At 37.0% G+C, this 27893-nt stretch overlaps 1 protein-coding gene across 16 annotated transcripts in view; it reads left to right on the top strand.

Annotated features, from left to right (window-relative positions):
• The window catches only part of MAP2 (microtubule associated protein 2), a 373092-nt gene that overhangs the window by 219842 nt on the left and 125357 nt on the right, over positions 1 to 27893 (top strand). For all 16 annotated transcript variants that reach the window (XM_069075243.1, XM_069075251.1, XM_069075250.1 and 13 more), the window contains one exon: positions 11355 to 11428. The gene's annotated coding sequence lies outside the window, so the exon portion shown is untranslated. The remainder of the gene's footprint in view (positions 1 to 11354; positions 11429 to 27893) is intronic.

Genomic DNA, 27893 nt, shown 5'->3' with positions numbered 1-27893 from the left:
ATCCTCCTCCCTTATTCCCACAGCCACCATCCCATAGGCTTCATGTTCTCTTTTTATGATGTCCTTTTCTTTTACTATTGATTTTTAACTGTATTAAGGGGACTGGGCGGGGTAGAGAGAGAGGGAGAATCATATATAATATTATCCTACACCTATAACGCCATTATGGCTGACCATGATTCTGAACACCATTACGTGCTAAAGGAGTTTTAAGAAGTGGCACAGGATTTATTAAACACCTACTATCTTCAAGGCACCATTATAAAAGAAATGAAAAGCATTCTTTCCTCAAGAAACTCTCATTTTTACTGTCTGCAACAATATGTAAACATTTATGCATATGCTTGTACAGAAATACATGATGTTAAAGAGGAAGGAAGACACACTAGCAATTAGGGAAATCAGAAAGAGCTTCTCCCCAAAAGTTGCTTTTCATCTGACATTAGGAGGAAGCTGGGAATTTTAAGAGGCAGAGGTGAGGAAAGAGTGAATTCCTGCCAGGGGTTCTAACCTGTACAAAGGCATGGAGGTGGACTGCTAAGTTTAGGAAAAAGAACACAGGCTATTTTAGGTGGAAGGAAGAGTGTGTGAAGGAGAGTGGTGGATAGAAGGCTGATAAGGTAGGTCAGAGTTAGACTGTGAAAGAATTTAAATGACAAAATGAAAACTTTGTATTTTATCTTAGAGGCAAGAGAGAGCTGCTAAAGATATCTTAGACTAATTTGATCTATATGGAGACTAGATCAGGGAACCAGTAGCCTTGAGGCCACATATGACCCTGTAGGTCCTCAGGTGTGGCCTTTTGACTGAATGCAAACTTAACAGAACAAGTTGAATCAAAGGGCTGCAGGTTCCCACCATTGTACTAGATTAAAGATGGGAGAGACTAGAAGCAAGGTTCTGTCTCTTTGAAAAAAAAAAGCCATAATCTGAATGAGGAGACACACATGGGTTTGAATTCCAGCCTTACCTCCTACTTCCTAGGTGACTTTGGGCAAGCTTCTTTACTTCTGCCTCTCTTGACATCAGGATCATCATTTGTAAAATGGTGGGGGGGGGGGGGAGTGGACTAACTGTCCTCAAATGTCTATACAACTTCAAATCTCACTGAATGGGCATTACTTCACTCTCAGCCCTGCAAAGGCTTTAGCCTAAAAGGGCCAGGGTCTCCCATTGCATCCTGGGCCATCTCCCAGTCCTCCTGATGAATATCAGGCCACTGGACCCAGATGACTGAAGGAGAAAGTGAGGCTGGTGACCTTGCACAGCCCTCCTTCACTAAAATCACAGTCAAGGGCAAGTCATGTCATCATCTGCTTGATGTTGTGGTCCTCCTCAAAAATGAATGACAAACACAACAACAACAGTGTTGTAAAGTAACAGTGGATTGAGGCCACTTAGTTCAATCCTGAAGACCAAAATGAAAGAAAACTGCTCTCTAAGCCATTCTCCAATTAGGCTACATATGACTTCTTGTCCTGCTTTGTCAATGTTGAGGGGTTTTTCCTCCTTCCTTCAGTGTTTTATGAGTATATGCCAACAATAGGAAAAAAATTTGAGGAGGCTTTGATGGTCAGAAAGTTATGTGCAGGGCACGGATCTTGGAAGAAAGTAGAAAAAGTCACAGACCTTTTTTGTTTCCATTTCAAAAGGCCTTTGAAAGTTTCCCTGTCAAAGCTTTTGACTTTCCTCTATGTGTAGCATTTTCTGTCCCTGTATACCTTCCTTTGAGTAAACTTGGAACACAAGTTACATATTAACATCTGGGCACTGGAAAAACAATCTAATTTGGGTGTTTATTATACTTATTCCTCTCTGCTCTTATAACCTTGGACATGTTGCTTCAAGCTCCTGGGCCTCTTTTCCTTCATCTGTAAAATAAAGTGATTAGAATATTATTTGTAAGACTTTATTCAGCTCAGGGGGAAGGAGGAAAGGTAGGAAAATGAAATGAAAACATTTTAAAAACATTCAGGGCTAGTGAGAAGGAAGACTACATCTTTATTAAATATAGGGTCCTAGATTTAGGATGGAAAGGACCTTAGAAGCTATCTAGCTGAAGTGTGAATATTGAGAAGGGGAGCAATGGAAGAAACATTAGGAAATGGAATAAAGAAAATGAAGTAATTGGATATGGAATAAGTGTGGGGGCTGGGAAGTGAGAATAAAAAGTCCATGAATACTGATCGCAAACTTAGGTGATTGGAAGAATGTGGTTGTCCATAGTAGAAATAAGGAAGTTGGAAGAGGTATATTTACGGAAAAAGAAGATGTTTGGGGACATCCAGGTAGAAATGTCAAATGGAAAGTTGGGAATGTAGGACTGAAGCTCAGGAGAGAGAAAAGGGATTTTGTATTTGAGCATAAACTTATTTTAAAGAAAAATCCAGGGTTGCATGTAGTTCCTTACCTGTCATCTTACTTATCCTAGGCCCTAGGGAGTGGAAGAAAAAAGAAAATCATAGAATAAGCAGTTCTACTCAAATACTGGTTTCATTCAGCACTTTTCCTTCCCAACACAGGAAATGTTTGCCCTACTTTCCCTATTATGGTTTGAAGAGAGAAGAATGGCCTGTTAGTGTTTTCTTGTTTAAAGTAGAATTCTGAATCTCGCTGAAGATGAGGGGAGGTGCGAGATAAATATCCTCTTCTTGGCTAGAGTTGTGCTTCCCTTCAGCATACGGCTGATGACAGGGCTTGAAGCTAATTCTTTTCTTTTTCTGGCAAGAAATTAATGCTATTTGCAATTGCAGATTGAAAACAATAGGTATTGGCATGGCTTTTTTTTAATAGCTAAAAAAGTGAAAGTACTGTCTTTCTTCTTGCTTATAAAAATAGATCCCATTACATTAAATTGAATTCTTTAGTGTAAGATGCATGTTAGAAAAAAACATATGGAAAGGAAGGAAAGAAGGAAGAAAGGAAGGAAAAATTTTCATCATTCTAAGCAACCTTGTATGTAGACTTTTTTCTTTTTTAAGTTTTATTTATTTGCTTGTTTCTGTTTATTTATTTATTTTTTGAAGCAATCGGGGTTAAGTAACTTGCTCAAGATTACGTGGCCAGTTATTTCTGGGTGTGGTGCTGGGTATCTGAGCCCAGATTCCATCCCCAGGTCATCCCGACACTGGGGCCGGTGCTCTTACTCACTGTACTACCTGGCCGCCCCTTAAGTTTTATTTATACTTGTGTTTTACATAGCAGTTATTTCCTTCATAAGCCTTCCACACTTTGAACATTCCATTATAACAAAGCATCAGCAAAACTATATGGAGGAGGAGACTTGGTTTCTTCAGCTCTTCTCAGGAATTAAAATTGGTCCCTGCAGCGAATCTCATTTGGGATGCCTTTTACTGCTCTTTTCATTTACCTTTTTGCAGGTCTTCAATCTATTGTCCTCCTGCTTCTATTTACTTTCCTGTGACTTTCCATGTATATAGATTTGCATGGGATTGTGTGTTATTGCTGTAGGCATAGTGGAGTGGGTAGTAGCCTGGATGGTGGAAAGGTGAGAAGCAGTTGAAAAGGTTTTTAGGGATTTGGGGAATTTTGACAACTGATGAAAATATTCCAAACCTAAAGGTTTTTATCTTTCTCATGAATCAGGCATTGATCCATTAAAGAATCAAGTTTATTAAAACTTGGTTGAATACCTACTGTGTGTACTTTGTTTTTTTTTTTTATTTAAGCAATCGGGGTTAAGTAACTTGCTCAAGGTTACACGGCCAGTTATTTCTGAGTGTGGTGCTAAGTGTCTGAGCCCGGATTTGATCTCCAGGTCTTCTCAACACTGGAGCCGGTGCTCTTACTCGCTGTGCTACCTGGCCGCCCCTACTGTGTGTACTTTGGAAGAATACAGATAACTATCCAACTGTCACTATCCTAAAGGAGTTTATGATCTATTTGGAGAGAACCAGATAAAATTAAGTCAATGCATGTCCGCTGAATACCTGCGGCATGTATAATATTCTTCTGGGTGGTTTCCCACATATCATGCCTCTTCATAAGCTGTTTATGGGGGCAGGGAGGGGAAATTATCAAATGTTCTTTTCAAACCCAATGATCTCCAGCGATTTTAGGAGACATTATTTTGTTCTACAGTATTTTAAGATCTATGAAGTGTTTTCCTCCTAACTGCCCTGGAGAGTATTATAAGTATCATCTTCCCATCTTATAGGTGAAGAAACTGGAACTCAGAGAGGTGCCACAGAAATAGCAAGTTATAGAATGGATATTTGATCCTGGCACTCTGATTTCCAATTCCAATTTGTTTTCCACTTACTAAGCATACCAGAGAGAGTGGATGAAAGATGAGATTAGCATAGGGCCAGATTATAGAGAATGGAATGGAGGCTATTTATTATTATTTTTAGCAATAATATGATCAGTGCATTATTTCAGAAAGATTAATATGACCCTGGTGGTCAAGTTGTCTGGAACATCTTTGGCCATTGCCTAATACTAGTTTTCAAAGCTGCATCACATTTACTTTGTTAATACATAAGCACTAATGCTTGGGCTTACTCTAAAAATTGGAAACAAAACAGCAGATGGCTTTCTGTCAGGTAAGTAGTGCTACATTTCCTCTGAACTCCCAGCTTCCCAAAGGTGGCCCCAGACTTGTCCTGGTTTTAAAGTAGATGAAAGCTGAGCAGTTTAAGAGAATGCAGAGTTACTGGCACCTGGACGCTTCCTGTCTGCTGCCACATGTTCACAGAGTGACAGTGCCAATTTCTGCATCAACAATTTATTTTGCTCCTAGTTATGGAACCAAAGAGAGTTAGCATGTGTTAAAGGGAATATGCTATGTTGGCTTATCCAGGGTTTCTGGAACCTGTGGCTTTTTCACACACTTGGTGTTTCTTTCAAAGTTTTTCCCTAAAAGTTTGTTGTGACATATTTTAAGCATGTGATAGAAATTTTAACATGTTTAATTCATCCCTGCTTCTTTCTCTTTTCCATTCTAGTTTTGTGTCTTTTGAATCCTGAATATTATTATAAATTACAATTATTGAATATCATTATGAAATATAATAACAATTCACATATTTAAAATTGTTCTCACAACTCTATAAGCTAGATGGCATAAATCATTGGTCTCATGCTCAAAGAGAAATGTGTCCCTCACAACAAATCTATAATATAGGTGGTGTAATTCACTGGTGTCAAGTTCAGATACAAAACGTTCCCTCTTGTGCAATGACTTAGAAAACCATAAATTAACATTGTCTATTTTATATTGTATTTTTTTATTTATTTTGTTAAAAATTTGTCATTTATATTTTAATCTACTTTGGGCTATGCTTGGGAGTTTTGTGGGCTCACATGCAGCCATAGGCTAGGAATTTGATACAAAATGATAGAATGGATATTTGATCCTCCTTAGAGTTCCCCCAATAATACAATATAAATTAATAACCATTTTATGGATGAGAAAACTGATAATAGGAGAAAGTAAGAGTCCTTCTTAGAACTCAGAATTTAGAGTCCTAAGACATGGATTCAAATACTGGCTCCCCTAATTACCTCCTCGGCCCTTTTGGCAGATCATGTCAAGTCCCTGGACTTGTTTCCTCATAATTAGGGTTATTTTCTTGGAATGAAGGTGCTTGATCACATTATCTCTCAGATTCCTCCTAGTTCTAAACCATCTAAATAGGACCTAGCCAATACTGATTTCCTCCAGAGAAGGTGGACAGAAAACTTCTTTTCAATAAACTTAACAAGACTTCTAAACATTGTCTTTTCCCCAAACCTTCTCCTCTTATGAACATCCACATCATTACCCATGGCACTACCATGCTCCAAGTCAGGCAGACTCTCAATCTCATTATTATCCTTAACTCTTTTCTTTCACTCACCTAAAATATCCAATTAATTGCCACATCTTGTGGTTTCTACCTTCATAGCATCCCTCGTAAATATGCCCTTCTCTCCACTAACATAGCTCTCTCCCTAATTCCAACCTTCATCACCTTTTGTCTGTAGTATTACAATAGCTTTCTGATTGATCTCCCTGCCTCAACTCTCTCCTCTCCACCCAACTGCCAAGGTGATTTTTCTAAAGCATAGTTTGGACCCTGCCACCCCTTTGCTCAAAGATCTCTAGTGAATGGCTCCTTATTACCTGCAAATCAAATGTAAATTCTTTTGTGTTTCTAAAGTTCTCTTTCCTACTTTTCCAATCTTCACATACTTCTTTCCCTTCCATACACTCCTCATTGACCTACTTAGAGTGCCCCCAGCAAGTTTTTCCATTTTTCATCTTACATAGGTCCTTTATCGTCCTTAGTGATTGCTAGTGCTCACTCCCTCCTGAAATTACTTTGTGTTTATTTGTAAATACTTTCTATTTACTTATTTAGAACAGAAGCTTCTTGAGAGCAAAGGACATTATTGTTTTAGTTTGGGTTGTTGTTATTTTGTCTTTGAATTTCCAACTCCTGGCCTAGTACCTTAGAGAAAATGAAAATTTTGCAAATGTTGTTGAAGGATGAGTAATTTTATATTCTACTCATTCATTATCTATTCAATTATTTTTAAAATATATTTTAAATAATTTTCTTCCAGAGACAGAATTCTTTTTAAAAGAAACATCGGTTTAAAAAAAATTTATGAAAGAAAGGATTGGATCTGGATTGTTTTATAGTAAGAAATAAAGTTTCATTCTCTACATTTTTTTTCCCTTGGCCACAAATGAGTAGTGGTAACAACTGCCTGGAATGAAAATGTCGTAGGGAGATGGAAATCATTCAGTAACACGTTAGGGTAAATGAATGTGCACTGGCAGCCATCCTACAGCTTCAAAGATTGGCTGGATAATGGATATTTCCCCAACAATATTAGTAATTCATTCCCCAGTAGCAGAAATGCTGTGATTATGGACATAAGCACACTGAATCACAGGCCCTGTTCAAAATCTAGGAGAGTAGATTGATGGTAGTAGGGATGAATTACAAAGGAGTCCTTGTGAATCTGAGAACAGGCTGAATGGAACAATGATAGCAATTAAGCGATTAAGATTAGCTCTCAGAAGCAAAACCCAGGATTCCAGCCACTAGAAACATTTCAGTTTGGGGGCCCCTGACCAAGGAATACTCATGGCAGAGCACTTAAGAAAGCTTAACTCTGTAAACATGTTATGCATCACACCCAAATGCAGTCAGTGTTTATTTTTAAGGTCTTGTTTGTTAGAGCAATGGGCTCTTTAAACCTGGGAGGGAGACTTCCTGGGTTTAGGTCTCAAAGGTAGTTCTCTGTGAGACCTATTCCTGTGCTATTATAGTCAGATGAATTCTCTACCCATGATTTGACAGTAGGAAAGAGCTCTGGATTTGGAGTCAAAAGACTTGGGTTCAAATCATGGTTGTGGGACTTACTATCCCTCTGACCTAGGATAAGATATTTAACCTCTCTTGGATTTAAATTCTTGAGTTACAAAAATGAGGGGTTTGGGCTTAAAGATCTCTAAATTTTACCAATTCTTATGTGTGCTTTTATACCAGTCCTTCTATAGTCAATCACATAGCAGAATAGCTATGCATATCTGTCTTATCTACATAAGGAGTCTGAGGAATATAGAATGAGAGTGAAAACCATAGCGGGGACTTACCAGGGGAGAAGCTCCCTAATAGTAAGAGGGTCTCTGTTGCACCTGTCTGAGTTTCAAAAAGCTCATTTCAAGTGTAGCCATCAGGTTGTGAGATATATTGGCCATAGCAACTTCATCATTTAGTAAGGTGTCATAGTAGGAGATAACCGCTTCCACGAAAGTATTCATCTTTTGTAAGTTTGAGGAATGGGATGTTATGACCAATTCAAGATAAGATTTAAATGGAAGTAACCATACATGGATAAACGATTCTGAAATAACAATCTTTTTTAGCAAAAAAAAAAAAAGCCAAATATCATGTCATTCCCCAATTGATAAATGGTCAAAGGATATGAACAGGAAATTTTAAGATAAGTCATATGAAAATGCTCAAAATCACTATTGGTTAGAGAAATGAAAATTAAAACAACTCTGAGGTATCACATCACACCTATCAAAGTGACTAATATGGCAAAAAAAAAAGGAAAATGGGGAAAAACTGAAACACTAATGCACTATTGGCAGAGTTGTGAACTGATCTGACCATTCTGGAGAACAATTTGGAACTGTGCCCAAAAGGCTATAAAACTGCATATACCCTTTGATCTAGGTATACCACTGCTACCTCTACATTTCAGAGACATCCAGGAAAGGGAAAGGGACCTATTTTTACAGAAAATATTTATAGTAAGTCTTTTTGTGGTTGCTAAGAATTGGAAATCAAAGAGATGCCCATCAATTGGGGAATGGCTAAATAAACTATAGTATATGATTGTAGTGGAATATTCTTGTGCTATAAGAAATGACAAGCAGGATGATTTCAGAAAAACCTGGACTTAAATGAACTGATGCATAGTGAAGTGAACAGAACCAAGAAAACATTATACACAGTAACAGTCATATTATTCAATGAAGAATTGTGAATGACTTAGCTACTTTTAGCAATACAATGATCCCAGACAATCCCATAGGACTAATGATGAAACATACTCTCTGTCTCCAGAGAAAGAATTAATATTGATTGAATACAGACTTAAGCATGCTATTTTCACTTTCTTTTTTCTTTTATTCAAGTCTTTTTGTACAAAATTACTAATATGAAAATGTTTTACATAATTGCACATGTATAGCCTATATCTGATTGCTTACCATCTCAGGGATGGGGGAAGGTAGGGAGGAAATAAGGGAAAGAATTTGGAACTCAAAACTTTAAATAAAAATGTTTAAAAATTTGGAAAAAAAAAACCCAATACTCTTAGAATGTCTTTTAAAATCTTAGATGTCTAATAGGTTCAGTTGTCTCCACTAATCCACAAAGCCAGAGAAAACTTAATTAGCTTGCTTAAAAATTCCACTGCATCCTGTGGTTGGGTAGAATCAATGCAGCCTGGGCTAAAGCCGCCATCCTGTAGCCCTTATTTTATTCGATTAAATATTGTATTAGGGAAAATGGTAGTCCTTTTGGAAGAAAGAGCTAGTAAGACTGACCAGTCATCTGCTATTTATTAGACAGTATCATGTTTTAAAAAGTACATCCTCCTTGATGTAATGTTTCTAAAGCAAAAATCACAGGAACAAAGCTGAAAGGCATCATCAACTGAGTAAGCAAGCTGTCACAGTGACATCCAAATAACATGTAATTAAACACATTATAGTGTTTGTTTCAGACAGCATGTTTCCTACTCATAGTATCCCATTGCTGTCTGCAGTGTTTGAAAAGTACAACTTAGAGCATTGCTGATGTATTCTATAGTGAAATAAAAGGAAAATGGCAAAAATTGAATCAAGGAAAACCTTTAGGTTGAAGCCCAAAAACTAAGACAGGAAAGAAGAGATATTCAGGACCACGGAACTAAAATAAGATTATTTTGTATTGATGTTCCAAAAGTCACACATAGCAGATATGTTTGTTGGCAGTGAGGCTACAGAGAGAAAAATTCTGGTTGACATAATAGAAAGAACACTGAACTTGGAGGCAGGAAAAGTTGTGTTCAAATCCAGGCTAAGAGATTTAAGCCTCTTACCTGTGACCTTGGACAAATAACTTCTCTTCCCTGGGTCTTTTATTGTCATTGTTCAGTTCTTTCATTCATGTCCAATTCTTTGTGACCTAATTTGGGGTTTTATTGTGAAAGACACTAGAGTGTTTTGTGATTTCCTTCTCTGGCTCATTTTACAGATGAGGAACTGAGACACACAGGGTTCAGTGACTTGTCTAGGGTCACACAGCTAGTAAGTGTCTGAGGCTAGATCTGAACTCATGAAGATGAGTCTTTTTTTACTCCAAACCCACTGTTCTATCCACTGTGCCACCTAGCTGCCCCATTTCTCTGGATCTTAGTTTCATCATTTTATAAAATGAGATATCTGTTAGGCTCCTTTCAACTCTTAACATCCTATGAGTTTAAGTTCACTTCCCAGAGGTAAATTGGGGTGAAGAGAGGCCTAAAGGCAAGTTCTGAATAAACTGAGTTAACCCAGAGGCATAACCAAAATAAACCAATGGGTTTGTGAGGATAATATAGCCAACTTCTACCATAATCACTGGTTTGGAGGTTCACATTAGACTTAATAGTATGTGTTCAGGCTACTTCCAGAGCCTTTCTCAAATTGTCTGAACAAAGGGATACTACTCACAAGTCTTCTAAATCCTTAAAATGAAAATATAACATAATCATAAGGCACAGTTTACAATGAGGCCTGACAATGCTAATAGAGGCCATGCTCACAGAATTCAATTCAATTCAGCAAACATTTATTAAATACCTACTACATGTGGAACCCTGGATATGCATTGGGAATGCAAAGATAGATATGACATAGATTTTGCTTTTAAAAAGAGCTTATGACTTAATAGGGTGATAAAAGGGAGCATGTATTAAATGCAGAGGTGAAGACCAGGTGAAATCCTCTAAGAAATTCAAGGACAAAGAGGCCACCTACTTTGGAGCAGTAATTCTTAAAGAAGACTGCATCTGAGTTAAACCTTGAAAGAAGGGAAGATTTTTAATAGAGACAAAGGAATCTATTGTAAGTATGGCAGTAGCCAGGACAAAAGAATCAAGATAGGAGAGGGTAGGGTAAAAATACAGGATGAAGAATAGTCTGGTGTGACTTGAACACAGAGAACATGAAGAGGAATGGTATGAGATAAATGTAAAAAGATAGATTAGAGCCTGGAATGCCAGGATTAGCAGCTTGTGATTCTACCAAGACCATTTAGTTTTAAAATCAAACCTAGCAATAAAGTTAAAATTCAGTCAGTCTAGTTGTTCAGCATTACGAATGAACTCTTGAACTTTCCAGCTAATTAGTCAGCATTATAAAGTTATCTTCTTGTAAAGATGAAAAAAAAAACCATGTTAATGACTTGACAAACAAAGCTTGCTTATCAAAATATCAAAGGGGAAATTGGTGTTTTGTGCTAATTTCTTGACATAATCCAAAGGAGCACTGTTGCTTTTTCAGCTAAATGGTTAGCTAATGAAGCCTTTTGAGTGGCAGGATAAAAAGAGAGAAAGTGACCATAGCAACATCTAAGGTGTAAGGATAGCTTTGGCCTCAGGAGCCTTATGGAACTTCCTCTCTTTAGTTTTTAGTCACATCTCCCAAATAAAGGAACCACCATTTTAAAAGAGTCCCTATTCATTCTTTTTTTGTGATTAGCCTGAGGATATTTATTTTCTCTTGTTTTTTCATTAAAATTCACTTTATATAAAATACTTAGAAGAAATCATTAATATTTTCTTATCTTTCTTTATAGAAACCCAGATCATCTTATTGGTCCTTTAAGAAGAGGACATAACAGCCTTGTTTCTTTGCTATCAGCTTAACTTGGTAAGACTCTGTTACTATGTGCTTATTGCAGGGTTCTGAGATGGGGAAAATCTCACCACTGAATTTGCCTTCCTTATGAAAAAAAAATCTACTAACTGCTTCATAGAAGCATTCATGTATGAACAGTAAAATACCAATACTCATGTTTGCTCACAGTAAATAACTAGTTGTATTTACTGTAGTAATAAGAATATGGAATACTGATTTAAAATACTGGGACTGACTGTTATCTAATATTATCACAATTAATTCTTTGAATTATTTCTGAGGCACACAAAATTTATAACATTGTGGATGACTCAAAATGTTTGCACTATTTTCTTATTTTTTGTTGGATAACAGAATGTCACTTTTTATTGATTTAGGTCTAGACTTTAAGGATTTTACAGAAAATCTAATCAATCTTCTTGTTTCATGGTTGAACAAAGTGAGACCCAGAGAGGGGAAATCACTTGCCTCTGATCGTGCAGCTAGTTAGTAGCAGAGGTGGAATTATACTGGTTCCGTTAACCTGATGTCTATCCTTATCAAGTATTCAGTGCATTATAGTATGGAGTTAATCTTGGGTGCTACAAGGCCATTGCATGACAGGCTCTCAGAGGTTCACACCAATTGGAAAGGATTCCGAGTTCATGCCTAACAACAAATTGTTCCCATTATTGCTCCTAACATAAAACATAAACCTTTTATGTTTGATTCTTACAGACCTTCACAACCTGGCCGCAACCTATCCTTTCCAGCCTCACCTATAACTGACCACTCCCCACCAACATCTACTATCCATCCAAATTGGCCTTCTCTTCCTTTCTTACACTGGGCATTCCAATTCACTGGCTCTGCATTAGACAAAGATGTACTCCCTTATCACTTCTTTGTATTTAACTACCTTGCAGGGTTTTGCACTTATTTCTCTTTAATATTCATTCCACATACACACATATAGGTACATTCTGTTAAGTGCTTAGGGATTGAAATCCCAAAGTGAGATGGTCCCTTCCCTCAGGGTACTTACACTCTTCTATGGAGAAAAATGTTCAAGTTGCTCCCTTTGTACTCATTGCTCCCCTGAACTAAGTCCATAGCATTCCTCTGCCACCATCACTCAACAATTTTTATTCTTATGAAATTAAGCAATACAATTAAAACATCCTTTCTTCTATCCTTTGCATAGAACAATTCACTGTCCTTGGTGGTTTTGGTATGTGTTTACAGTCTTCTTATCTAACCAGCCCCCTACTTTTATCTTGGGTGACTCCAACATCTATCTTGGTGACCATCCAAACAATGTTTCAGAGTCCCTTATTCTTTAGTTTCTGTAATGTTCATCTCACTCTGTTTCCACCCCTCATTTAGTGATATCTTAAATCTCACCATCACTTTAAACTATTTTCCTCCCGAGATTTGTAAATCTGAAATGTCAAACTACAGTTGTATTTTTTTCACCTTTGTTATGTCTTTTATCCTACCAAGCACTCTCTTTGTTCTCATCTAAGCTCTCAATTCTTCCTTACTCTCCTGTTCTAACACCTTATTCTGTATTCACATACCTACTACTCAGGCTTCAACTCATGGTTAGCTATTTAACAATACCTCATCCTTGAATCTTTCCATCCACTTGAGGGTTATTGTTATTATTCATTCATTTTGTTTGTTTTTTAATCCATATCACTAGTGATTTCTTACCTTTTCTTGATTCTAGGTCTCTGAATTAAATTAAATTGAGTATACTGCCAATTTAAGATCTCATCTTATGTAGTCTCTCACTGCTCCTTGATGATTTTTTTCCCTAATTTATCTCTTATCAGCTTCCTGCCTCAGTTCTCTTTTCATTTCAAGTTCACATCATCCCCACCTTTCTTATGAGTTTGCCTCCCTATTGAAAAATTACAACTCATCAGCAAAGTCCTCAATTCCACTTCCCCATGCCATGAAATTTCTGTATGCCCTTGTATATTTTTTTTCCTTCGTTTGCTCCTGTCACAAGAGGAGCTGGCCCTTCTTTCCAAGGTTAACACCTCCTTGATTCTATTCTCTCCCACATGTTAGTTTGTCTTTGAACAATCATTTTATTTCTCCTGTATATCTTCACTCTTTCCCTTTCCATTGATTCCTTCCTCTCTTCTTCCATTCTTAGGTATCTGCTGTTCTTCCCTCTATTTCTTTAGCTCCTCTGCAATCTTCTCATGACTCTCTTTCATTCATTTTGAACTTCTGGAAAGAGTCATTTGAAGTTAAATGTTGACACCACCTTTTCACTCCTCAACTTCCTGCTATCTGATTTAACTCACCATTGTTCTATTGAAAGTGCTGTTATTAATCACCAATGCCCTTTCAATCACCAGATTGAACCTTTTTTGACCTTTCTGCAACATGGGACACTGTTCATCACCACCATCTCCTTAACCCACTCTTCTCCCTTGTGTCCCTGAAGCTGCACTCTCATGATTCTCTGCCTATATCACTTCCTGGGCTACTTCTTTGACTTCTATTCCACTACCCATCCCCTAAATTTAAGCCCATGGCCATGTCCTCTTTCTTCATTTTACTCCTTTCCTTAGTAGACTCTTCATTCATACTATTTCAACCATCACCTCGCAGAGAAGGAGACCCAAATTTCACCCTTATCATAAGATGTTCATTAGGAGAAGCAACATGGTGGGCACATATAGAACACTTGGACTGGCAGACAGTTCTAGTTCTAGCTCTTCCTTTAACTTGCTGCGTGACCTAAAACAATTCACTTGATCTCGTCCTCAATTTCTTTTACATAAAATTATAAAGTTAGACTTCATGATCTCTAATCTTTTTCAACTCTGACATCTTGTCATTCTGCAGTCTCTCACTCTATCCCACTAGAAAGAACCATCTTTCTTCATTCTAAAGTACAATAGGAACCATATTTATTTTGGGGGTGGGAGGAGGCAATTGGGGTTAAGTGACTTGCCCAAGATCACACAATTAGTTCAGTGTCTGAGGCCAGATTTGAACTTGGGTTCTCCTGATTCCAAGAGCAATATTCTGTCCACTGTGCCACCTAGGTGCCCCCAGAACCAAATTTATGAATAATAGAGACAGCAATAACAACAGTAACTAACATTTATATGACTCTAAGTTTTGCAAAGTACTACATATGTATATATGTGCGTGTGTATTACATATATGTGTATATATAGACATATATTTGTCTGGATACACATATGTATATTTATTCATATAAATTTTATTTGCTGTATATATACATGTATATATACATATGTGTGTATATTTAATTTTTACATTTGATCCTCACAACTCTGAGTTAGGTGCTGTTATTATCTTCATTTTACAAATGATGAATCAAGGGTGAGAAAAGTTAAGTTGTCCAGGGTCACGTACAAGACAGCATTTGAACTCATATCTTCCTGCCTTTAAGCTCCGCATTCTATTCAATATACTACCTAGATGTTTAGTAGATATTTCTACAGTTGTCACTTCAAGTGCCACATGTCCAAAGCCAGATTCATCATATTCCCCCCCCCCCATCAAAAAATCAAAACCAAATCCTGCCTCTCCCTCCAACATTTCTGTTTCTGCCATTGATATCTAAGCCCATTCTCCCAATCTGCCAGGTTTGAGGTAAGACATTCAAGGGATCCTGAGTCCCCCAATAATAATAAACATTGTACTTTCCCAACCTTATTCCATACCACTTTACTTCACATACTCTTTTTGCTGTGCTCTAACAAGACTACCCATGGTTCCCTCAAATGGGTCCCCTCATTTTTCTACTTCTTTCTCTCTAATTTGTCCCCATGTGTGAAGTACATTTTCCCTTGTCTTTTTACTTGTTATACACTAAATAGAGTCAGGAAGATGGGGGTTCAAATACTGCCACTGGGACTTGCTGAAATCACTGAACCTCTCTTGGCCTCATTTTCCTCATCTGTAAAAAAATATGATATGATACTTGTGAGTAAATATATAAAGACTTTACAAAATTTTCCATTCTATAAAATGTCAGCTTTTCATATTACTATCCAAACTTATGCCCTCCTTCAAAACCCAGCTCAGCTGCTAACTCTTGTGTATAAACTCTTATGTATAATTCATGTATAAAGCCTAGGTCAAATGGAGCTTATATAGCAGTCAGGAATCTCTACAATGGTTAATGTAATTCATAGAGTCAGGGTCAAGGTAACCATGTAATCTGAAGGATAATATACAAAGAAAGAGTGAGGAATCCAAAACCCAATAGTTTCATAGATTTAGAGCTGGAAAAAACCTCAAAGTTTCATCTAGTATGACCCCTTCATTTCACAGATGTTGTTTGTCCCTCCTTCTCAAAGAGGGTCATGACATCATGGAAGTGATGCCATGACATGCAAGTGAATTGGATTTAAGTGAAAGAGGACTGTGCAAATTCACCAGCCTCACTTTCAAGTAAGATCTAGAAAAGGGGAAGTGACTCCCCTGTCACAGAGATCTATCCTTGATCACACAAACAGAAGTGACCTTGTTCACTTCAGAATTTTTACAGACCTTCATTTGGGCACTAATCCCATATGGCTTTATATGATGGTTGTTAATGAACACCTTCATCTTCTTTTCACTCCCTAGATTATAAGCATGCTGAGGACAAGGAGAGTCCCTTGTCTACCTTTGTATTTCCCATCCTTCAGTCTTGTTGCTATGTTCATAATAAGTGCTTTAACATTGTTTATTGAATTTATTAGGTGAATAGCATGTAGTATATGTGATATAATAAATCTTTAATATGTTGGTAAGGAATTAAAATTTTCTTATACTCTCACCTTTTTTTTTTATATTTTTCCTAGTAGAACAGTAGTTTCCTCATGGGCTCCTTGGGTCATTCAAATCTAATGGGACACTTAACATATGCTGCTTTTTCACATGGCATAAAAATCTCTTTCATTTCCCCAGAAACGTCACTGGGTAAACACAACATCTTAAATTTAAAAGAAACTTAAAAGGAAAATACTTCAATTTGCTGTGGACCATTTCTCTATCCTGCACCCTAAGAGAGTATAAGCAAAGCATGTAAGGAGTTCAAAAGAAACCCTAACTAGATTTTCTCTTTCATCACCACTTTTAATGATTATGGGGTTTTCCAAAGGCAAAGAAATGGAAATACTCAGTAGTTAGATCCCTGGACTTGGAATCCTTTGTCTATAATTGGTTCATTGTGTGCACTGGAGCCTAGTTATGGTACAAGTCTCTTTGGCTCCCTATCTCCAAACTAAAAATGAAGTGGAAAATCTGCCCTATGAGGATTTCACCTCATGTGGCGTCTATATATTAGCATTGTTGCTGTGGTGAAGGAAGGTGAGAGAGAGAGGAGAGACAGAGACAGGGAACAATCCCTCCAACCACTATTTTCTCCAAGTTAAGCTGATTTTTAAAAATATATTCAGAGAAGCAGTAACTTGCTATAAATGTTTATATCTCTAAGGGCTCTTTTAGCTATTTGGCAAGGAGAAATCAAACAATAAGCCCACAATACCCCCCCAGTGGCTTTAAATAAAAGAGAAAAATTAAGAATTTTAAGTTATTTTCTCTGAAAATGAATACCCTGAGTTACACTAATTGCTGCTCCATCAGTGCCCAGACCCCAGTGCCAGAACATTCTGGGTGAATGATTTTTAAAAGAGACTAAAAAAATTTAAAAAAAAAAAAGGTTGCTAGTAAATTAGAATATCAAATGTTGCCTTTATAAATGCCTACTCTAACCTACACCATAAACTAGCAATATTTTGCAGACCCTAGAATGCTTCTGGCTCTGTTTATTCTCAGAATCATAGAGTGGGAAGGGGTTTTAAAGATTTTCTGATCTAATTTCCTTATTTTACTGGTAAAGAAACTAGAGTATAGAAAGGAGGTTCCAACTCAGATCTTCTACGGTAATTCCAAGTCCTTTATATCTCACACACACACACACACACACACAATTCAGGGGTCTGATTTTGAGGGGACTCTCCCATGCCTAAAACAAGATCGAAAGAGGGAAAATTGCCTACATATCCTGGCAGGAACTAAAATAACAATAACAATCCTCCTACTTAACAGACTGAGTCATAAGCACATTCTCCTGATTTGTCTACAGCTTGGAGCAGATTGTTTGGGCTGGAATTTTGTAGGCAGAGGTGGTACCACCTGCTGCAAGGTCTTTGGCTCTTGTTAACATTACAGCAGCTGTTGGAGGCTTGGTCTTTTCGCAGTTGGCCAAATGGACGTTGAAAGAAGATGAGGTCCTGTGGGGTGGGTGAACGCTGTCATTAGTAGGGATGGGAACTAGGACTCACCTAGAATTTTCCAAACTTTATCCCAGTTTGGCATGAGTCAATAACATAGTCAAGTTTAACCTTAGGTGTTATTAGAATTATTTTATCTGATTGGCTTGAGAGAGGTTCATCTCCAGAGACTGCTAGAGTAGGAACAAAGCAACAATAAAGTCTGGCATGTTCAATAAGAGGGGAGGAGGAGGGATAGAGATAAGGTAACAAAAAAAAAAGAAAAGAAAATCATCTAAACACCTTAAAAAAAAAAGCAATGCCTAGAAGAGGGTTAAAGAAAGTCCAGAAAGAATCACCAACAAGTCAGAAAATAAGTTAAATGAATTACATCTTAAAAATAAAAGCACAGAGATCCATAATTACAGGTATAATCCCTTTTTTCTATTCTATGTATATGGAAATGCCCATTTTGCTTGGTGTTTGTTAAATTAAAAATGAAAATAATTTTTTTTTAAAAAGAAGAGCAAGAAATTGCTGTCATATCTTTGAAAGACAGGGTATCTAATTTTTGTGTAGAAAAAGTTCTTCTCTCCTGCCCCTTACTTCAAAAGAAAAAAAAATTAGGTGAGAACTCGCTATTTTCTTCAAGGATTAGGTCATTAGGTCATAATTAACCTCACTAGAACATCTTCTCCCTATGTAATTTTTTTTTTGCTTTTTGGAGGGCAATTGGGGTTAAGTGACTTGCCCAACACCACACAGCTAGTAAGTGTGTCAAGTGTCTGAGGTCGGATTTCAACTCAGGTCCTCCCGACTCCAGTGCCGGTGCTCTATTAACTGCACTACCTAGCTGCCCCTCTCCCTATGTATTTTTTTCTGCTGATTCTCAAACATAGGCATTTGGTAGTCATTTAAATCCTATATGACAGAATTATTTGCTGTAGGCTTAAAACAGACATTGTTTTTAATGCCAATTTTAGCCTGTCAATAATGGAGAAGCATTTCTTAAGCACCTACTGTATGCTAGACACTGCTAGGAGCTGCTGTTCAGTACACTCTTAGGCCCTTTATAAGCTTTTAAAGAGACCAAAAAAAAAACCCAACACCTTGACATATTAAGAATAAATGAAGTGATGAATATTTCCCTCCCTATAGCACCTCTTTAAGACTATTGGTTGCAAAGAAGATGCCATACTGCATTGGTAGAGTGCCTTTTCTCACTGGGAATTTACTGTATCTCTGTAATCATAGGTTTGACCCCCCCCCCCCCAAAAAAAAGAAAAAACCTAAAACAGACAAACAAAAACCAAGAGGGAAATTACTGGTTGGCATAGTCAAATGGTCACCAACTCCATCGTTAGAGAATACATAAGGTGCTAAACTGACTTTCAATCCAAGGCTTGACCATTATTTCTATTGGAGAGATACTATTCATCTGCCTCATTTTTTTTAGCTTGAAACATTACAAGGGTGAATTTAGGAAGGATTTTCCCCCAGATTATGTCCTAAACTTTCTCAGAATTGCACAAAATAAGTAAAAACTACATATATGTATATATATATATAGTATATTCATATAGTTTTAAATTTTGCAAAGCACTTTCCTCATAACCACTATGTAAGTTAGCTAGCATAAGTATTATTATCCCCATATACTGCAGACAAGGATGTTGAGTCTCTGTGGGATTAAATTCTTTGCCTATTATGACATAGCTTTTGTCTGAGTTACTCAGTCTTTGAACCAAAATGTCCTGACTCCAAGTCCAGTTTCCTATACTCCATGCTATGTGAGCTTTTGACCCAGAAACACATAGCAAAATTAGGAACACAGGTCAGATCAGAATTAAGGAAAGAATTCTAAGCTGCAGATGGATCTTAAAATCTAAATATTGGTCAAATATTTGAACTAAAATTCTACTAGCTAAAACAAAGAGGCAGAAAAATGTCTAAGTCAAACCACTTTGTTACAACTTCATAATCCTTAAGGTATCACTGAATAGTCATTAGTATGGCTGTGATGAAGGTAGCATTTTTTTAAAATATATAAGCAATTGGGGTTAAGTAACTTGCTCAAGGTTACATGCCAGTTATGCACTTTTTTCTTAAAGAATTACATTGTGGCAGCTTTTTTTCCCCATTATTGTCATCAGAGTGACCAGGGAATCAAAGAATCACAAATTCTAAAACCGCAGAGTTTGAAAAGTTCCATGCCCAAGGAGCCATCTGTTATATCTCCAAGAAGTATTCAAGCAGCCATTCATGGAAAGTCCTCAGGGAAGGGGCCAGGATGGCCGCAAAGACATTTTGAGGTTGAAAGAGGACAAACTAAGGGAGCTTATTCTGGAGGGCCTCAGTTATCTCAAGAATAAATGTAGATTGTGTAGAAGCTGCAGGAAGCAGGTCATGCTTCTACTTCAGCAAGCAGGAAGATACCATAGAAATAAGAAAAGGAATCAGCATCTTCCTTCCATCCTCACCAGTGCCTTCGGCTTCATTTGGTCATTATGGAAAGAGTTGAGAAGGAAGTGTGCTTTCCTATGAGTTTGCTCTCTCTCTCCTCCCACTCAACCACCCACGGAATGTTCTTGTTGCTGTCAGAATCTGCTGTGCAGGCAAGGAATTGGAGAGATTTATCTATATTTGCTTCAGTTAACCCTGCTGAAGCTCTCCAGATTATACTCTTTTTGCAAGGTCCCTTTTTCCCCCAATCTGACCCACCATCAAATGAAGTACAGACCCTCCTATAATATGAATAAACTTGAAACTCTTAGGTAAACAAGTCAAGCAAATTAAGTAACTAATAAACAGTCAAACTAAAAGGGGATCAAATTGTATAATAATCTCATTGTGGGCTAATTGTGGAATAGCCCCACTCTTTTATTGACGGCCGATAGTCAAATTTATCAGATACATCAATCGATTGATACTGGTTCTATTTGGGGGCAGTGGGGAGAGAAAAACCATGATTTTTGTTGCCTATTCATACACCTGCAAGATTAAAATGCTGCTGGAATTGAAGCAACATGAATGACTACTAAAATCTAAAAAACAAAAAAAATAGATACAAAGAGTTTCTATTTTTAGAAAAAAAGGAACTTTTGTTATCTTGTTTTAGAAATGTCATCATGTAAAGGTATGTGGCATCGCTCGTCTCAGCTTGAACAGAGCCATATGTCCATTTAAGGATAAAACAGAAAAATCAGAAGGCAGAAGAATAAAATAAAAAGCATTTTTCCAAACATTCTATGCATTAGAAAGATCCCAGATGAGTTTTGACTGTCTGGTAAACCCATAAATTCCTCTAAGGCAATCCTTGTGGTGGCTCTCCTATTTGGTCTTTCTTTAGGCATTTCTGTTTATACAGAAATGCCAGACTATGCCAGGAGAGTGCACTGTAGGTAACATTGCATGAAGGCTGTTCTGTCGGTTACACATTTTCCAAAAAAAAGTATTCTGCAAAATAAACTTGCCAGAGTTCCAGCCTGCCGTTACTGCAGAATGCTCAGAGCTCCATGAAATGCTGCATTGCAGTGGGGAGCTCCCACAGACTTTTCCTTAAAGGTTAAAAGTTCTTTTTCTCCCCCTCTTTCTTTTCTTTGAGTGGGTGGTATTTTAATCAAGTTCCCGAGGAATCAAGCCATATTAAAAGTGACACATCCCACGTGGGGGAAAAATCATCATCCTTTCCCTAGAAGTATTTGGAAGGAGTAAACCATATTGCTATATTGTCATTGCATAGTTATGGGATTGATGGGTAACGAAAAGGATCTCTGTACAGTCACAGACATGGGTAACCTTTCTCCAAGTCTCCTTTTCATACTTTGGCTTCTTTGATGATTCACTGATTGTTTTTCAAAGCTGAAATTCTTTAGGGTTAAAATATTTTTGTTTGTTTATTTAAATACCATGGGTGTCTTTGTTTATTTAAATACCATGGGTGTCGGTTGCCCACAAAAAGTAGCTTGCTTCTGAAGCATCTGTGCTGTCTGTCAGGGAAAGTTTGCTTTCTGCAAAGTAAATACTTCTGTGAGGAGTTAGGTGCCAAGATAGCAGTCATTTAAAACTCATCTGGACAAAGCCCCCCAAAATATCCTGTAATGATCAATCTTGAATAAAGAATGAGTAGCCAGAGAGACCTGAGAGATCTTTCTCCAACGCTCACTGCTGTGATACTAGAGAGTGTTTGGTCCTGGGGAGGCTGTGTATAAGGCTTTTCTGTTTTCACATCTTGTGCGTTTCTGCTGTGCATATGTTTACAATCTGAGGGAGCCTTGTTTGGGGAATTAAGTATTCTAAGGAGAACTTCCTTTTTAAAAATAAGGGGATTAAAAGGAAGCTCTGGTTAGCGGAAAACATAATGTAGAGAAAAATCTGCTTGGGTAACTTAAATTATAGAAAAGTCTCTATATTTGATGTATTAAGAATGTATAGTTTATAAATGGCAAATATATTGTTGCACTTATGTGTATGAATGATGAAATTTTAAACAAGACTCTTATTTATAGAGGACATACTGAAATATTACTCAATATTTTTTCTCCATATAACCTTAACGTAACTGTGGTTTATCAGGGAGCATGGGGGTTAAAAGAAGGTGACTAGTTTCTATAAATATACTAAAATCCTTATAAATACCAGCAAGTGTCACATCTTTTTACCCTATAGTTTATTAAAATATAGCAAATATTAAGATACTTAAACCAAAAGATATTTATGTCTTTTAGTGTGTAACTTTTGGCAATCGTTATACTAGTTTGCCAGAGAAAACAAAATTCTCTCCTCTTGATGCAATTGGACTTATAAACATTTGGTGGATTTAATTTTCCATCAGACACAGGCAATTTCCAAATTTCATTTCTCTCCCTCCATGCTTTCCTCCTTTCTTCCCTTTCTTTTGCTCCCCTTCATTTTCTTTTAATTAAGATTGTCCTTGGCAGCCTCTGTCTTCTTCAAAGCAAAAGCCTGTTTTCGTTTTTGATAATTCCTAAAAAGCATTTTACAGCTTCCTGAGGAATTTTGGTTTCCTTTACAAGTCAGGCAGATGGTTTATATTGCCTTGGGGAAGGTGTGGGCATCACAATTTTGGGTTTACCATGAATCTAGCAAGAAAATGCATGTCAGTCTGTCTATCTGAAATGCCTGCCTGTCTATTTCATGTGGTTGAAAATGTCAAACAACATTCTAAACCTAGAAGTGGGTGCCTTTCTTTGCCTTTTCATTTCTCATTAGATATTCAAAAGGGAGTAATCACTTGTGACTTAGCAAATACTGGTTTAAATCCTCAACAGCTTAATGTTTTTTTGGGAGGAAGGGTCATAGTACTTTGTATCAAGCACCTACGAAATGAAAGGCACTGGCTCTGAAAACAAATATAATGAATGAACAAGGTAGGTTGGCTGCTCAAGCGGTTAAAAAGCTATTTCAGCAAGTCCTTATGTTCTTCAGTTTCATGGTTTTATAATCTGTTCTTATCTTTATTTTATGTTGTAAAATTGCTCATATGTCCTTGTGAGCCCCAAATGAAGCGTGATTTCTTTCTTCCCTGTGCCAGCAGCCTCTGCTTCTGGCCCACAGTCAAACACAGAGGGAGCTAATGAGGTGGAGGTCAGTACTGAGAGCTGTAACATGAGGACTGAGAAGATTGAAGCCCAGAAAGGATGGGAGACAATGTGCCATTTGGGGGAACAGGCTGACTTCATGTGGACTGTATCCCTGGATTTCCTTAGAATTTTTGATCCCTAGAGCTCTGACCCTAGCTGGCAGCAAGCAGCAGTTATGACACGTAGCCAACATGGAGTAACCGCTTACATGGGATTGTACAAAGACTTTTGTACCTTTTTCTCACTTAGGGACTAGAGTGTCTAAAACTCCTCTGGTAGAAATTCATTCCTTTTGACTTTCTGTTTGGATCACATGCTTTTTAATATATAAATATTCATGGGAGAAAATAGTATATTTTGTGTTTTGAAAAAAAAAATACTGGACTAGAATCAGAAAACTAGGACTCTCTATACTTGTTGGATTCTTTGCCACTAGAACTAGCTATGTGACCCTTAGCTTTGTCATCTCTTCTGCATTGGGCTAAGTTTTCCCATCAGCAAAATGAGAAAAAGAGAATTGATGGACTATAATGGTTCCTTTTAATCTAGCATTCTATGATTCTATGAAGTGATTTATACTAAATTGTTAGTGAAGTAAGAGATCACAAGAGGAAATGTCACTACTGAGTGCACAGAGATAGAAGAGAGAAAGAGTCAAAAGGTAGAGATGGGTTACAAAAAAGGGATGTCAGAGAACACAGATTTCACCTATTTTAAAATCTTACCTAGAGTTGCTCCTGATTTAAACGTAATATCACCAGGACAAAGTCAGGACACTTGGATTCTAGTTGAAGCTTCAACCAACTGATTTATATGGTGTATTCAGAGTGGTCATTCTTATGAACCTATACCTTATGTTTTCCCTCCTCGGTGCCTTTGACCATGCTGTTACCCTCACTTTACATGCGTTCTCCACTTTTTTCATTTAAAATTAGATGAATAAATTTATATCTCTTCATAAACAGTAAGGCAATGGGAAGCCTAGGTCCAAAACCTAACCCTACCACTTAGTACCTTTGTATATCGGGAGGGCCTGACTCACTCTGGGCTCCTCTTAGTTTAGGTTCTGGATGGAAGGTTGTGAGGCACTCATACATAGTTCATTCAACAGTTAACAAAAGGAGACTTACTCAACTATAGCTTAGAATGGATATTCAATTTAACAAGGATACTCAGCTGGGGTAGACAAGACCTCCCCACCCTTTCAGCTCCATATGAGCTGTCTGGTGAGCAGGGTATAGTGACTCAAAAGTACCTAGTCTGGCTTCTCATGGGTGGGCCATTTTAGGGCCTTAGGTGACATGGAAGTCATGTCAATGTGGCCAGAAGCCACCAGAAAGCCTCATCAAAGGAACTCAGCCTTAAACTTCTAGTTTAAGGTTCTAGGGTGAGCTTTGTCACCTTTCAGGGTAAATGCCTAACTTGAGTGAGGCCAGAGATTAGTTTATTGGGACTATTCATTCTGATTTTCTGAACATCAGTTTTTTCTGAACACCTCTAAAAGGAAGGTGTTGGATTAGAAGATATCTAAGTCTCCTTCCCGATCTAAATCTGTGTTCTTATGATCTTGTGACTATATTTATTAGTCTACCTGCTTTGTAGAAAATGACTCATTTGTAGATTAGGGCCTCCTAAATCCTGAAAATGGATTAGAGTTTTAAAATCAAGCAAACTTTAGTTTTAAAAAACAATTTGAATTTTCAATTCCTAATTCCAATAATTTTCAATTTTGTTTTTGACTGGACCTGTGACTTCGTCAGTGTAGGAGCTACCATGTAGAGATTTGCATAGGCTCTAGGATTTACTGTTTTAGAGAGTTGCCTGAGGTTCTGAGAGATTAAGAGACTTGCCCAATTTATGACAAAGCAGGACTTGAACAAACATCTTAAAAAAAATTAAGTTGTAAATGGTTTAAAATATAATGTCAAAGACTTTTTAACTCATTATATTTTAAGCCAATGTCTTTTCAAAAAGGCAAACCTTATTTTGAATCATAGACTGTGAAGTTTTAATTCATTTAATTATTTTTAATCCTTGAATCAAGTTTGTATCTGCTCTTTTTTTTCCCATTGCAAATGACAGGCCACATGCAAATATACCCATTTCCAAATCAATCAACAAATATTTTAAACCCTACTATGTGCCAAGTATACACTGTCCATATGGGTACTGAGGGAAATTAAGGTTATTTGACTAGTGTTAAGCAATCAGTCAAAAAACATTTGTTAAACTCTTACTATGTACTGCCAAAGTATCCATTTGAGTCACCAGGTTCAGTCTGATTGTTCAAAACAAAACAAAACAGAACAAAAATGCAAAATAAACCACCTGGGTGGCATGAAAGTACAGCCAGATATGAAGTGATTTGTCCATAATCCCATCATGAATAAGGAAGAAACCCAGAATGTGCATACACGTGCCCATGCACACAATTGTGGTCTGTACTAATGTTTTTTTTTTTAGTTAAGACTTTAGTATTCTGTGGTCATAAGTAAGATCATAACATTTTCCTTTTGTAGAAATAGCCAGGCTTGCATACTTGAATTTTTGAACCTCTGTTTGTTATCACCAAATATATAATAATTAATTGTATATGTTTCATGCCTGGAGCATTCCACAAACTTTGTGTCTTATCAAAAAATCTAGCAGAAAAAAAAAGTTAGCAAGTCATAAAAATAGACCTAATTTCCAGTACTCACTCAAGGATGCACAATGGCATTTCTGTTCAAGGGAGAAAGATGAGAGGTATGTGGTTACTGCCTCAGTTGGATCAGGCCTAAATTGTAAGGGAATTCCAACTGATAAGAATTCTGCATCTTCTCTTTTCCCTATAACTCAGTTGGCATGGTGAAGTTTCATTTCAACTCAGTAATAGCCTGCCAGGTCACAATTCTGGGCACCAGTGAGACAAGCCAAATGTCAGCAAAGATTGCCTGCCCTAACGGGAAGAAAATAATCTTCTGCTTTGGGCACTGGGGGCAGGAAAAAAAGATTTTACTTTTTCCAGGGGGAAAATAAAAGGAAAACATTAAGGTAGCTAAAATTGGAAACTAGTTTTTATTCAAGATATTGGAGAACCAAAGTAGCCCCGACTTCTGGTGCACAATCAAAAGGCAGAACCATATGCAAAAACTGCCTGGGAGCAATATTTCAGGGCCACTTTGCTGTTTGACCATATGTAGCATGTAGAAGGCTAGACCCAAAGTGGGTACCCTTCTTGAATAAGTAAAAATGATGATAATAATAACTAGTATTTATATAGTGTTTACTATGTGATAGGCACCATACTAAACACTTTACAGATATTATCTCATTAATTCCAAATGTAGTTCAGACACTCAGTTGACCTAGCTCACTGGAGCTCAGAACCCCTGAGCTGAAGAGATTCATCAGCCTTAGTCTTCCTAGTAACAGAGTTTACAGGCATGTGCCATTCCACTAATAACAGTCTTAGACTACATTAAGTTTGAGAGGCATAGGGAAATGCTAAAATAATGTTCTCTGCTCAAAATCCTTAGTAATGAGACACATTTTAGAGACAATGTTATTAGAGGAGGGCAACCTAGTGATAAAGGATGCCATACAAGGACATGCTGGCTAAGAGAGGTCACAAGGAGATATGATAAATTTATTTAAATGTTAATTTATAGAGTGCTCAAGTGAAAGAGGGATTAGATTTATTCTTCTTGGCCCCAGAACTAGGATCTGCGGGCATAATTTACAAAGAAGCAAATTAGATATCAGGTAAAATAAATTTACTAAAATCACTTCACTTTTACTACTTCTGTTTGATCCCAATTCTTTTCTCTTAATAATTGTTTTTTTTTCTTCCATCTTCTCACAGGTATTTTTTTAAAGTATATGTAAGTTGAACCTTACAGAAATTAATTTTTAAAATTTATCATTTCTGTTGTTAAGGTTCTGGTCTTGATTAACTTTAATTATAAGGCTAATGATAAAAATAATCCAAAATTGTACAGTTCACATGTGTATTGAGTAACAAGTTTCAGATTATGCATTTCCTTTAATTAATGCTAATCTAATATGAAAGGCCTGTGTGCATTACAGTATAAAAAAGATTGCTCTAATGTCTAAGATAACAGCACTAAAATATTCTAAGGTTGTAATGATTGGTACAATAAAATCCCACAGATGTATGAAAACATTGTTACTTGTCAAAACATTGTCATTTTAAATAATATGGAGCTCACTTTTTGAAGCAACCAAGATCCATGACATATTTTAGAGAAATGTCATGAAAATCCTTCTCACCATGAAACTTCAAAATGAATTTCTCATTGCTAAATCATTTAAATGTTTCACCTGACTCCAGTCTTTGGCTTTCCTGCATGCACAAAATACCTCTAAGTCTTCCTGCTATCTCTGTGCATAATGTGCAGAGAGTGAGTTGATTTCCTGCCAATTGGTCTAGTATGGGGATTCTTAACCTTTTTTTGTGCTATGGACTCCTCTGAATGATGTTTTTAAATGTATAAAATAAAATACATAGGATTATAAATGAAACCAATTATACTGAAATACAGTTTCAAATTCAAAAAAATTCAAGAACCCCGAAGTTAAGAAATCATGTTCTATATCAAGGATTCTTAAACTGGACCTTGTGACACCGGATGT

This window comes from Petaurus breviceps, unplaced genomic scaffold (assembly GCF_028583685.1).
Source record: "Petaurus breviceps papuanus isolate PSGF00001 unplaced genomic scaffold, PetGlider_PUasm1.0 90903, whole genome shotgun sequence".
Taxonomy (NCBI): Eukaryota; Metazoa; Chordata; class Mammalia; order Diprotodontia; family Petauridae; genus Petaurus; species Petaurus breviceps.
This window is presented reverse-complemented; position numbering and strand designations above follow the sequence as displayed.